This window comes from Schistocerca nitens, chromosome 4 (genome assembly GCF_023898315.1).
Source record: "Schistocerca nitens isolate TAMUIC-IGC-003100 chromosome 4, iqSchNite1.1, whole genome shotgun sequence".
In the NCBI taxonomy this organism is placed as follows: Eukaryota; Metazoa; Arthropoda; class Insecta; order Orthoptera; family Acrididae; genus Schistocerca; species Schistocerca nitens.
In genome coordinates, this window is record NC_064617.1 from 659,405,838 (window position 1) to 659,419,279 (window position 13,442).

Below are 13,442 nucleotides of genomic sequence, written 5' to 3' on the forward strand. Positions count from 1 at the left end.
GCGAAGAGAGCGGCTCGCGGGGGGAGGGGATTTAAATCGGCCGCCCACCCTCAGGAGCTCGGCTTGTCAGCGCCCCTGACGATGGCGACATGTCTGATCGCCGAAATATTGTGCCCGTTGGACACTATGAACCGGCAGTATACCCTTGGACTGTTCGAGCAAATCTACTGCAGTTTCTCTACATAGATGCAGCTGAGAGCAAGTGGTGATTGAGATCTGCACGCCATGACAATACTGGAGCGGCAGTACATTACCCTATTTACTTTTATGCGGTGACGTGACTTGTACCTGGCGAGATGTGTGCGGTGGAAGAGGTGAGATGAGGAGGTGGCACCTGTGAATCGATCGCGGCCACGAAAGAAATTCAAAAATTCGCGGTCTAGCGATCAGACAAATGGATCGCAATTTACTCTCTACCAGAGTCCTGAAATCACTGTAGATATCAGTGTGTGACACACCCGTTCGCTGGTCGTACTAAGGACCAATTTGGCTCACTTATGCGACAGAGCACACAAGGATACCAAACGGCAAGACTGGTAAACCAAAAACGAATAAGTGTGCCATCGGCAAACGAGTATCCAAGACATTTGAAGTCACACTATCGTACAGTACGAACTTCACCACAGACTCCCCATTCTACACTACTCGCAAGTGAAGTCATTCTCAGGACAGGTCCCAAGTACCAACCACACATGCAAGAGCTTCGACCACCAGTGCTTACCAGACCAAAATCTTGCACCCGAGAGCTTCCTACCTATCGAGAAAAAATTCCGTTTTCCTGCAAAATGCACAAACGACACCGCCTTCACACCATCTTGAGCCATTCACAAGGACCTAGAGAAGCTAAATCTCCCCTCCCACACGACAGCACAAACTCATGTCGAACCAGAGCCAGAATTAAGAAACCTGCGTCTGAAAAACAGAAAAAAAGGAAACCGCCAATTACTGGCTTTTTTAAGTTTTTTCGGAGGGGGAAATGATATTTTTGTCCAAAGTCACGTTCCTTCCCACGGCAACAAGCGAACAGATACAATCTCAAAGATCTTCATCTAAATCGCCTGTGCCTAGGAGCTTATTAGTCCTAGCAATGAAATGTAATAAAGATTCCATCTGTAAACGTGTCTCAGATGCTGGAGTTTTCTTATACAACAGGGGCGGCCGATAGAAGTGGCTCACTGGCCTTCTTGCAATATCGGCGGACACGACAGCAGGTGAAATTTTATTACGCGTGGCTCTGCACACAATGCTCAGTTAACGAGTCCCCTGTGTAGGCGCTTTCCCTTAGACCGTAACTTGTCCTCTCTCACCACTTTAGGGCAAACTTACACTATAACAAGTTCAGAACACAACTGCACGTACCCAAATTTTAAGAGAGCAGATATGGATTAAGTTATTCGACCGTTACTTTCAGACTGACCCACAACTGATATAACACTGATTGGCAGTACTTAACAAACAAAGATTACATTTTCATATTGAACTGCATGTTCACCTAATAAGACCCCTCTATTGAAGCAAGTTGTCCTTAGCTTTGAGCAAGTCAAAGTGGTAGGTAATACACGCAGGCGAGGCCAGTGGACCTCAGCCAAATTCGCAGAAAGCCCACAAGCTCACTAGTGAGGGTCCTCCCAGGATGATCAGTCTAACTGTGGTTTGAGAAGTTACTGTGGGTGTTGGACACTAAAAATCATAATACAGATTATATCTCCTGGTTGTATCGGAACAACAGAGTCTGTTTCTAATGAGATGTTTGTAGGCGGGGACGCATGCCATTTTCGGCAGAGATGCATGCCATTTTCGGCAGAGACTCAGAAGAACGCTTTTACGGACAGAATTGCAGAAAGCAAGAAATTCATCAAAATACACAGACCACTAAAGACAACGTCCGAGAGTGGAATGAGAAACACTAATGCCTAGAATGCTTTTGAAGTGTGTAGTACACCACCACCGAGCTTGGACCTTGCAAGACGAAATGCTTATAGTAGCGTGAAAACTGCTACGACTGAGTAACATAAAATTTTAGAAGTGGGAGAGCCGGACATGGCTGTGCTCGGAGAGGTCCACCTTTATTAGCCATAGAGAGAGAAAGATAGAGAGGAGGACACATTTTTTCAGCAACAAGTGCTACGAACCTTGTTACTGATTAACTATTTGAACCAAGAGTATCAGTAGGAGGCCAGTCTCTTTTAAGGCAACTTTTCATTGCTTATCGTTCTATCAAGGTTACACGATGACAGAAAAACGCAGAAAGCGAAGTCTTCCATATAGGAAGTAGACGGTACAAAATCACCCTTCAGCCTGTCGTCTCTGTAGGCAGGAGCCTACACAGTATTATCTATTCAAACGGGAGTCTCCCCAGCCAGGTGCCACTTCAAGCAGACTTGATGAGCAGGCGGCTCAGAGCACTTTTTCAAATAATTTCAATACAAGTTGTTGGTATGAAACCAATGACTGATCTTGCAGCCAGTTCAGTCGCAATCTGCAAAAATGGTGCAAATGGCTCTGAGCACTATGGGACTTAACATCTGTGGCTATCAGTCCCCTAGAACTTAGAACTACTCTAACCTAACTAACCTAAGGACATCACACACATCCATGCCCGAGGCAGGATTCGAACCTGCGACCGTAGCAGTCGCGCGGCTCCGGACTGAGCGCCTAGAACCGCGAGACCACGGCGACCGGCTCGCAATCTGCAGAATAGTGTGGTAGATTCAGCCCCAGAAGCGGGATTGACTGTACGGAAAACTGAGTCATTTTTACCGAGAGTCAGTAATATCAAGCTTTATCCTTAAGACTTGTTTGTAGTTAAGGTTCTACATGCTTTCAGCTTTGGCCATAAATGCGAACGCGTACCCTACTTTAGCGCTTGTTGTCTTTAAACCCTAAACCGTTGGCAATCACGGTGCAACTTGTGCGTATGTCATTTTTTCATCTTGATACGTGTTCATTGGAATCACATTGCAATTCGCTTCTCCAGGCTTGTCAAAGCATCAGCTTATCATTGTCAATATTTCTCAAACAATTTATCATGCATTTTAATGTAATGAGCTGAGTTGATTGTGATTGTTGTTTAGCTTCGTAGATAACGAATTACTTACTCATTGTTTTGGTGGACAACGAATTCATTATACCCGATAAGCAGAGCCACTTTCTTCAGTCAAATTAATATTGCAAGTATCCACCAACCTACGACCACTTACAACTCTGCAACCAAGTCAACTTCAGCGGCCTCTTCCTGTGTAACGACGTCTTTAAGTCTTTATCGCGAGTTAAACGGGGCAGCGTAGTGGCCATCCAGTAGCGACCACAACGCAGGGTTAGTGGCACCGACTGCACGGAGCATCGCCGATGGAAGTGTTCCGGTCAGTCTGGTTCCTGGTGCCTGCAGAGGGACGGGATGTTGGAGTGCACGGACAGGGCCTCTGCGTTGTACTGTGAGCGCTGTGCTCTAAAACCTAAGTGGAAAGCCCCTCTGCTTTACTGAAGTTAAATTTAATTGTCTGAATGTGCCATCCGGTAGTACGTGTGGAATGTTATACCTTCATTCACTTTCTCTAGTGAATTTGTAGTATAGTTCTGATTTCCTGTTGAAATCTTTTAAGAAAATTTCTTTACCTGAATTGCAGCCTGTATGCATACCTTGTTCTTATCATTATGTTTCTAAATTTCAGACATAACAAAATGGTTCAAATGGCTCTGAGCACTATGGGACTTAACTTCTCAGGTCATCAGTCCCCTAGAACTTAGAACTACTTAAACCTAACTAACCTAAGGACATCACACACATCCATGCCCGAAGCAGGATTCGAACCTGCGACCGTAGCGGTCACGCGGTTCCAGACTGTAGCGCCTAGAACCGCTCGGCCACTCCAGCCGGCCCTCAGACATAACAGTTGTCTTTAATTCTTTAAGCATTTTTTGTTTTTATATTAACGTTGTTTCTTAATACCACATACGAGAGTTGCCCAGAAAGCAATGCACAGCATTTTTTTCTCAGCCTAAAACAATGCTAGGAATGCGGAACGTTACGTATCTATTACTTGAGTGCTCCTGACTGAGCGCGCCAAATTTCCGTCACTTACGACTGATAGCGTAGCTGCAGTTCAGTTCCAAAATGGTCTCTGTAGGTGATCTACGTTACAAGCAACGTGCCGTCATTGAATTTTCATTGCAGAGAAAGAAACTGTGGGGAATATTCACAAACGCTTATACAACGCCTGTGGAGCATCTGCTGTCAAGAAAAATACGTTAGTCGCCGAACACGGAGGGTCAGGTCATAAGAAGGCGGTAGGGCGGAGCTCCACGATTTCCAGCTGTCTGGGAGATCATCCACGGCTGTCACACCTGACACACGTGACCTACCCCATCGAACTTCCACTTGTTTGGGCCATTTAAGGATGCCTTTCCTGGAAGACATTTTGAGGGCGATGAGGAGATTCACATAGTGAAGCACTGGCTCCACCACCAGGACAAGGACTGGTACCGTCAGGGCATACATGCCCCTGTTTCGCCATGGAGGAAGGCCGTAGAACGGGATGGAGATTATGTGGAAAAATGGGGTGTGTAGATAAAACACCAATCTTTTGTGTGTATAAGTCTCATTATGTTCAATAAATAATTGTTGACGAAAAATAATGCGTTGCGTTAATTTCTGGGCGACCCTCGTACATTTATTTATATCTTTCTGAGACAGTTGCAGTTCGCACGTCACTACCCCTTGAGAGGCGTTCAGGCGAGCTGCTTACGAAAACCTGATGACGGTTGCGAAAATACTGCTGGCACAGCACACTGCAGTACAGCAAATCTGGATTTCAACAAGCCGTGGCTAAACATTGCGCTGCTCTGCTCACCCATGTGAAGATGGCGGACTCCTGTCACGACATAGCTCGGAAGAACGACTACAAATACTCGCCGCTCAGCCGCTATCAGCACTTTTTTTCGTACTACGGCTGGTTCCGAGACTTCGGACCACATGGCTGACACCGTAATAGTCTCCACATGCCGGCCGTTGTGGCCGAGCGGTTCTTGGCGCTTCTGTCCGGAATCGCCTGCTGCTACGGTCGCAGATTCGAATCCTGCCTCGGGCATTGATGTGTGTGATGTCCTTAGGTTAGTTAGGATTGGATTGGATTGGATTGTTTGGGGGAAGAGACCAAACAGCGAGGTCATCGGTCTCATCGGATTAGGGAAGGAAGTCGGCCGTGGCCTTTCAAAGGAACCATCCCGGCATTTGCCTGGAGAGATTTAGGGAAATCATGGAAAACCTAAATCAGGATGGCCGGACGTGGATTTGAACCGTCGTCCTCCAGAATGCGAGTCCAGTGTGCTAACCACTGCGCCACCTCGCTCGGTTAGGTTAGTTAGGTTTAAGTACTTGTATGTCTAGGGGACTGATGACCTCAGATGTTAAGCCCCATAGTGGTTAGAGCCATTTGAATTTTAAGTCTCCACGTCAGCCCACGGTGCCATGTGTGTTAAGGAGTTTCAACTCTGCCTAACAGCACCATCAGCGTAGCCGCTGGTCTACAAGCTGCTGCTAGACGCGATGGCTGTGAGTTTCGAGTCAGTGCCATCATACCTCTTCTAGGGCGTATCGTCTGACACTCCAGATGGCTCCAAGAGACCTGAGTTCGGGCCCAGGGCATCTACGCTCAGGATCTCCTGTTCACAGCCATTGCGGCGTAAGCCCGCAGGCAGCCAAAGACACCTTCTACGGCTTTCCGTCGAGACAGCAGCACTGCGTTGAGAACTCTCACTCTCCCGCGACTGAGAACACCGCAGGAAATTATACCGAGGTAACAATCGCCGCCTACATGACCATACACGCCACGGAGACGCCTTCTACACCAAGGACTTGCACAATAAATATTGTCACTATTAACAGAGCTATTAATTGAGCTCTCCTGAATCCGCGCTCACTGTATTGATGTCAGAATGTAGCGCACTATTACGCACACACCATTGCGGTACACAAGCGAGTATCCTGGTTGAGGCGTTAGATACGATACGGCCCCACTGCTCCAATGCACAATCTACTACTGCCGGAAAATGTTACCGTATCAACTCAAAGCTGATGAATATGCATTTCCCAAAGACGAGAAACCTTTTTTATTTTTGTAGTTGAGTATATGTTATTTAGCGTATGGCGCTACACACATGGTTTACAAGTTGAGTATAAATATCATGTGAACGAAATCTTAATAGCAAATCACGTTTTCGTCTACTCCAAACCGGCACTCTGTCAGAGATATCAAACATGAGATGATGCTTAGTGCTAAGTAGTCGTCCGCTGGGTTTATATTTAACCTGATATGTTTTATGGCCCCCCATGAACCATGGACCTTGCCGTTGGTGGGGAGGCTTGCGTGCCTCAGCGATACAGATGGCCGTACCGTAGGTGCAACCACAACGGAGGAGTATCTGTTGAGAGGCCACACAAACGTGTGGTTCCTGAAGAATATCAGCAGCCTTTTCGGTAGTGGCAGGGGCAACAGTCTGGATGATTGACTGATCTGGCCTTGTAACATTTACCAAAACGGCCTTGCTGTGCTGGTACTGCGAACGGCTCAAAGCATGGGGAAACTACAGCCGCAATTCTTCCCGAGGGCATGCAGCTTTACTGTATGGTTAAATGATGATGGCGTCCTCTTGGGTACAATATTCCGGAGGTAAAATAGCCCCCCATTCGGATCTCCGGGCGGGCACTACTCAAGAGGGCGTCGTTATCAGGAGAAAGAAAACTGGCGTTCTACGGATCGGAGCGTGGAATGTCAGATCACTTAATCGGGCAGGTTGTTAGAAAATTTAAAAAGGGAAATGGATAGGTTAAAGTTAGATTTAGTGGGAATTAGTGAAGTTCGGTGGCAGGAGGAACAAGACTTCTGGTCAGGTAAATACAGAGTTATAAATACAAAATCAAATATGGGTAAAGCAGGAATAGGTTTAATAATGAATAAAAAAATAGGAGTGCGGGTAAGCTACTACAAACAGCATAGTGAACGCATTATTGTGGCCAAGATAGACACTAAGCCCACGCCTACTACAGTAGTACAAGTTTATATGCCAACTAGCTCTGCTGATGATGAAGAAATTGATGAAATGTATACTGAGATAAAAGAAATTATTCAGATAGTGAAGGGAGACGAAAATTTAATAGTATTGGGTAACTGGAATTCGACAGTAGGAAAAGAGGAAACAAAGTAGGTGAATATGGATTTGTGGTAAGAAATGAAAGAGGAGGCCGTCTGGTAGAATTTTGCACAGAACATAACCTAATCATAGCTAACACTTGGTTCAAGAATCATAAAAGAAGGTTGTACACATGGACGAATCCTGGAGATACTAAAAGGTGTCAAATAGATTATAAAATAGTAATACAGAGATTTAGGAACCAGGTTTTAAATTGTAAGACATTTCCAGGAGCAGATGTGGACTCTGACAACAATCTATTGGTTATGAACTGTAGATTAAAACTAAAGAAACTGCAAAAAGGTGAGAATTTAGGGATATGGGACCTAGATAAACTGACTAAACCAGAAGTTGTAGAGAGTTTCAGGGAGAGAATAAGGGAACAATTGACAGGAATGGGGGAAAGAAATACAGTAGAAAAAGAATGGGTAGTTCTGAGGGATGAAGTAGTGAAGGCAGCAGAGGATCAAGTAGGTAAAAAGACGAGGGCTAGTAGAAATCCTTGGGTAACCTAAGATATATTGGATTTAATTGATGAAGGGAGATAATATAAAAACGCAGTAAATGAAGCAGGCAAAAAGGAATACAAACGTCTCAAAAATGAGAAAGAAAGGAAGTGCAAAATGGCTAAGCAGGGATGGCTAGAGGACAAATGTAAGGACGTAGAAGCTTATCTCACTAGAGGTAAGATAGATACTGCCTACAGGAAAATTAAAGAGACCTTTGTAGAAAGGAGAACCACTTGCATGAATATCAAGACCTTTGATCGAAACTCAGTTCTAAGCAAAGAAGGGAAAGCAGAAAGGTGAAAGGAGTATATAGAGGGTCTATACAAGGGCGATGTACTTGAGGACAATATTATGGAAACGGAAGACGATGTAGATGAAGATGAAATCGGAGATGCGATACTGCGTGAAGAGTTTGACAGAGCACTGAAAGACCTGAGTCGAAACAAGCCCCGGGAGTAGACAACATTCCATTACAACTACTGACGGCTTTGGGAGAGCCAGTCATGACTAAACTCTACCATCTGGTGAGCAAGATGTATGAGACAGGGAAAATCCCTCAGACTTCAATAAGAATATAATAATTCCAATCCCAAAGAAAGCAGGTGTTGACAGATGTGAAAATTACCGAACTATCAGTTTAATAAGTCACAGCTGCAATATACTAAAGCGAATTCCTTACAGACGAATGGGAAAACTGATAGAAGCCAACTTCGGGGAAGATCAGTTTGGATTCCGTAGAAATGTTGGAACACGTGAGACAATACTGACCTTACGACTTATCTTAGAAGAAAGATTAAGGAAAGGCAAACCTACGTTTCTAGCATTTGTAGACTTAGAGAAAGCTTTTGACAATGTTAACTGGAATACTCTCTTACAAATTCTGAAGGTGGCAGTGGTAAAATACAGGGAGCGAAAGGCTATTTACAATTTATACAGAAACCAGATGGCAGTTATAAGAGTCGAGGGACATGAAAGGGAAGTAGTGGTTGGGAAGGGAGTGAGACAGGGTTGTAGCCTCTCCCCGATGCTATTCAATCTGTATATTGAGCAAGCATTAAGGAAACGAAAGAATAGTTTGGAGTAGGTATTAAAATCCATGGAGAAGAAATAAAAAGTTTGAGGTTCGCCGATGACATTGTAATTCTGTCAGAGACAGCGAAGGACTTGGAAGAGCAGTTGAACGGAATGGACAGTGTCTTGAAAGGAGGGTATAAGATGAACATCAACAAAAGCAAAACGAGGATAATAGAATGAAGTCGAATTAAGTTGGGTGATTCTGAGGGAATTAGATTAGGAAATGAGACACAGAATGTAGTAAAGTTGTTTTTCTGTTTGGGGAGCAAAATAACTGATGATGGTCGCAGTAGAGAGGATATGAAATATAGACTGGCAATGGCAAGGAAAGCGTTTCTAAGGAGAGAAATATGTTACCATCGAGTATTGATTGATTTAAGTGTCAGGAAGTCGTTTCTGAAAGTATTTGTATGGAGTGTAGCCATGTATGGAAGTGAAACATGAACGATAAATAGTTTAGACAAGAGGAGAATAGAAGCTTTCGAAATGTGGTGCTACAGAAGAATGCTGAAGATTAGATGGGTAGATCACATAACTAATGAGGAGGTATTGAATAGAATTGGGGAGAAGAGGAATTTGTGGCACAACTTGACAAGAATAAGGGACCGGTTGGTAGGAAATGTTCTGAGGCATCAAGGGATCACCAATTTAGTACTGTCGGGCAGCGTGGAGGGTAAAAATCGTAGAGGGAGACCAAGAGATGAATACACTAAGCAGATTCAGAAGGATGTAGGCTGCAGTAGGTACTGGGAGATGAAGAAGTTTGCACACGATAGAGTAGCATGGAGAGCTGCATCAAACCAGTCTCGGGACTGAAGACCACAACAACAACGACGACATTGTCACGTTACGTCAAGGTACGTCAAGGTTTCTCGAGAAGAAAGTTTTGCCGGTACTGTCGTCTGTTGAAGTAAATTATCCTCGCTCACTCCTGTTGTACTATTTAATTTAGCGCTTCTGCGTCTTCTTAATCTTTATTTCATTATTACGCTTTGTTTTCGTGGGAATTTACAAGCGTTCCATGACGACTTGGATATTTCTCCCACTGAATGTTCTTACACAAGCGGGATCAGGTATCGGAAAGCGAAAAATTGTTTAGGTTTTACAATAATAGGACAGATCTGACGTCCACAATTCATATAAATAAGAACAACAATGCAGTTACCATTGCAAAACATTTAAGTGCAAAGGCCGGTTTTAATGGCGGAAAAAATGCTATTTATGACGTTATTGGCTACGTAATAAAAAAAATAATAGATAAGGTACACTAGCTCCACTTATTCCTTTATTGCTATTGTGTCACGTATATTCCCGTATATTCACGTGTTTTCCCTATCAAATAAACGTCAATGTTTTGAAATGTTGTTTCACTTCTCAGCCCATTACCAAGCAAATTTGATCAGAGCATACGTTATGAAGTTTGCTTGCCCGCATCTCGTGGTCGTGTGGTAGCGTTCTCGCTTCCCACGCCCGGGTTCCCGGGTTCGATTCCCGGCGGGGTCAGGGATTTTCTCTGCCTCGTGATGGCTGGGTGTTGTGTGATTTAGTTAGGTTTAAGTAGTTCTAGGGGACTGATGACCATAGCTGTTAAGTCCCATAGTGCTCAGAGCCATTTGAACCATTTTTTTTTTTAAGTTTGCTTGGGCTGTTAATAAACTTTGTCACTGTTAGTTCCTCAATTACAACTATAATTTGAGTTTTGTATCGCGAACGGTGAGTCAGAGCCTCATTTTCGCCGTTCTGTACTGGGCCAAGCTAATTGACGTGCCGTGACGGGAAGTGTAAATACACGCTGGCGTGACGGTGCCGCGACCTGATGCCCGTTCAGCTTGCTCTTCGAAGCTAACAGCCCACATTATTCCAGGTATCAGATGCGAATTATTATTGTGTCAACAAAATGTCAATACTAAATCCACAGCACCTGCGAAGGGAATCCGTCTGTACCAGCGATATAATGACATTCAAAATTTATAGGACGCATCATGGGCAAGCCTACGCCGTTCCGAGATCATGTAACCACAGTGGCAGTGTATGTTGACAATACAAAATCAATTCTGCGCATCAGAATGCTCATTCAAGAGATATTTCTATTTTATGAGTGAGAGACAGTTGAAGTCAGATGGGTCAGAGACAGACATGTGTCCAAGAGTAAACAGGAGTCAGTATTTTTAGTGGCACTGAATAACGTGGATGCTAAATGATGAATTGAATGGGAGCAGTACGAGGCAGTGTGTCCTTTGTAGTGGATATCAGGGCTGATTTAAAGATACAAGCTTTGCACAATGAATGAAAGGTAATCACTCATGTCTTGGAAGAAGAAACGGTGTGAGTACAAATTTTTTAAAATTACTTCATAATTTAGAGTATTTTTGTGAAGTAAACGTGTACATACTATTTATAAGACGTCTGTGTCTGTGTACGTACCAAAGTCTCCATTATGGAGTCTTCTCGGTCTGTAAAGAAAACTTCGGACGCTCATTCCGAATCGTCATTCTGCCAGACTATTTTCCAGTTTAAAAAAAAAAAAAAAAAAAAAAAGCTTCAAATGGCTCTGAGCACTATCGAACTTAACATCTGAGGTCATCAGTCCACTAGAACTTAGAACTACTTAAACCTAACTAACCTAAGGACATCACACACATCCATGCCCGAGGCAGGATTCGAACCTGCGACCTTAGCAGTCTCGCGGTTCCGGACTGAAGCACCTAGAACCGCACGGCCACCGCTGCCGGCTCCAGTTTTCAGAACAGCAACATTGTCTGGAGAAAGTTAGCACACGACAGGTAATTTAAATTGTAATTAAAGATGATTGATGACATTGTTCGATGTAACACCCTAATGAAGCCCAAAACCCAATTAGGAAAGACTACATGATGTAAAGTAGGGAAAAGTTATCCTGACAGGTCTTTGTAAACACCCACATTAAACATTACAGAGTGTGTTTTGGTACATAGGAAGAAGAAAGAAAGGTCATATTCAGTTATTTGCCAAACGTCTAAGTAATAATTGCAAAATAATACCATGAAAAGTAAGTCCAAAGAAATGTCGATCAGAGATAACTTTTATGTGGAAGAGAGTTGTAAACGCAATGAGGAAATTCAATGCGTCTACAATAGTCATTTACGGAAAAAGTAAGTCGCCTGCTAGCTATCGTGCTATCAAGTCATACGAGAGCAGCTCTTGCCATAGTTGAGCGAACGGAACGCGACGAGATTGTTTTACTTTCAAGAGACGTTGTTGCGTGACGTAGACGCACGGATTTTGAGAACTGATATTCAGACTAGAGACTTGAACTGAGATAGTATGCTGACTGTGTATACCGAGTTGTTGGACTTTATTAACGGAGGTAGGAAATATTGGACTCAACCTTCATATAAGTGAACGTATAGAAAGCAATGGACAAAGTTTCAAAAGACTATAATACACGTTTAGTCTCGAGTAGGAGACATTGACACGAATACATGAAGAAGATACAATTACGCCGAAAGTTAAAGCAGTCGTAATTGTCACGATACTTGAAACTAACAGAACTGCCAGTGCTAATTAACCGTGTGTGCGTGTGGCGTGATGTTTATAACGTATTTAGCGAAAAGGAACAATAAAATTGTTCATCAAAAGTGGAAATTCTATGAGTATTTGGTAATTGTTCATCAAAAGTTAATGAACAGTGGCTATTTAACTTGGAAGTAAATTCGTGGACTGTTAGTTGTGTCAAGGAAGGTTTGGACATACATAATATTACGACGCAAGACAATTAAGACATTGTTAAAGAGTATCCGTGGATCTCGCGTCATATAGAGCGAACAATTTCATTTAGCAACGAACAAACAACGACCAATACGATCTGCAATTGAACTTTTTTCTCGCTTTTGGTGATGTGGACGGTGCGCATGAGAGAAGATTCATCAATTACTGCACTAAAGTGTTAACCGGGCACATAATAATTCAACTTCAAACCATAACAGACAGAGTGCGCAGTTCGCTTTAATAAGGAAACTGTGCGGACTCGCAATCAAAGTTTAATCATTACGCGAGGAACGATTTCTTAAGAGCTTTTTCAGATCTTGTCTCTCGTTAACCGACGGAGACATTCATCATCGCGCATCGCGTCTCGACTCCACCGACCGAGCTGTAGCAGTAACAGCTCCACGGCGTTGATAACACCAGCACGCGACGGAGAAGGGACGTCACATCGACAACCCGTCGAAGGCCAAAGATCATCGTAAGTTCATAGCAGCTCAACAAGTAAGCCGTTCATCAGATAAGGTAAGATCGTTGCAGTTGCTTTTTAAACCAAAATATCGATTTTCCTACTTATAAAAAACACCGAACAGGTACGTAGAAATGCAAAATCGAGTTGTTGTTAATGACCCAAAAGCTTAGTGAAAACCAGGATGATCATTAATGTAATATACGAGAGCATTAACTTTAAAAAACATAGAATAGCAATTTGAACTCAGGAACATATTCCGTCGCTATTATATTCGATATAAGAGTACATCTCGCAGATGTAAATGAGTGGATGATTTATTTCACAACAACGATGCACAACGAATTCATCTGAGAAACAAGTTATATGTATTCAGTTGCACTTAACTATTCGCCTACGAACTACAAATTTCACTAAACTTCATATATTGAATGCGATGTTGAAAATTTAAATTTAAATTC